Genomic DNA, 1,235 nt, shown 5'->3' on the forward strand with positions numbered 1-1,235 from the left:
TTCATCGTCTTTCTAAATTTTAACGCGTCTTAGGGCCGTAGTGCGGTAGTGACACTTTTCCGGACATGGGTCCCTATACTCAAATGTTTTCTACTGTTGCACTGAATAACCCCTAGAAGTTTGATCCCATAGTTCTGAAACACCCTGTATATATGTAGTTACGTGTAATATTTTTCACGTGAGTTTTTTAGAATTGAAATTACAATTCTTTAAATCATATAGGATGCTAAATTTACACCAAATATATAAAGGATTCCGAATACCCCCCTTTTTAAAATATTGCGAATCAACTCCTCAGCCAGGAGTCGAACCTAGAATCTCCGATTTTCCGGGTCGTCTCCTTCCCTGTTAAACCACTTGGAGTTTGTCTCCGAGGCACTTGGAGTTTGTCTTGCACTCCTTTATACAGCTATCAAAAAAGGTCTGATACTTTTAATATCGCTTTTTCGACCAGCGTGTAAATTCAACAAGTAGTAATTAATAGAGATTACTCTTGGGCTCTGTAATTTCTAAATTAATATATGAATATAAGGTCATTAAGAGCCGTTTGCAAGGTGTTGTGCGGAAAATGTGAGTATATCCTGTGACGTTTTTCGCGGTGGTAACGTAATTCTCGCGCCGCTCCCCCGCAAACGGAGATTACTTCCCGGGACTTAGGTGAGCGTCCGCGAGAGGACAACGTCAAATCACTGGCAGGAGAGAAAAGATGGCCCGGAACGAGCACCGCCTGGTCGAGTCGACAAATACTTGGGTGTCGGTTTGGGCGCCAGACGCGGAGTCGCGTCAAAAATCAGCGTCACTTGGCACGACGGGCCGACTAGCTCTTTTGGGAACGGAGAGAGGCGGGGTTTCAGCAAAAATTCGGAATACAGGCTGTCCCTTGACCTCGCGATAGGAAGCTCGAATAAAGGAAAGAGAATTGTAATTAATCAGCACGAATTAATAGGTAATTGACAGTTTATTACGCGTGTAAAAGAGCAGAAATAATATAAAAGAAATAATATAAGAAATAGTAGAAAGAAAAGATTGGTTACAAAATAATATGAAAACGAAGATAACAGAAGTGATGATAAGGGAAAAAAAGATATATAAGAAATATGAAACAGAGAGCTGAATAAGCGGGTGGTACTCTATTGACCACAGTACGATTTGACACCGCTCGATTCGACACAGATTTATTCGACACCAAATTATTCGACACCGTACGATTCGACACCAGATTATTCGACACCGTA

This window comes from Pseudomyrmex gracilis, unplaced genomic scaffold (genome assembly GCF_002006095.1).
Source record: "Pseudomyrmex gracilis isolate BER0280 unplaced genomic scaffold, ASM200609v1 scaffold_539, whole genome shotgun sequence".
Classification (NCBI taxonomy): domain Eukaryota; kingdom Metazoa; phylum Arthropoda; class Insecta; order Hymenoptera; family Formicidae; genus Pseudomyrmex; species Pseudomyrmex gracilis.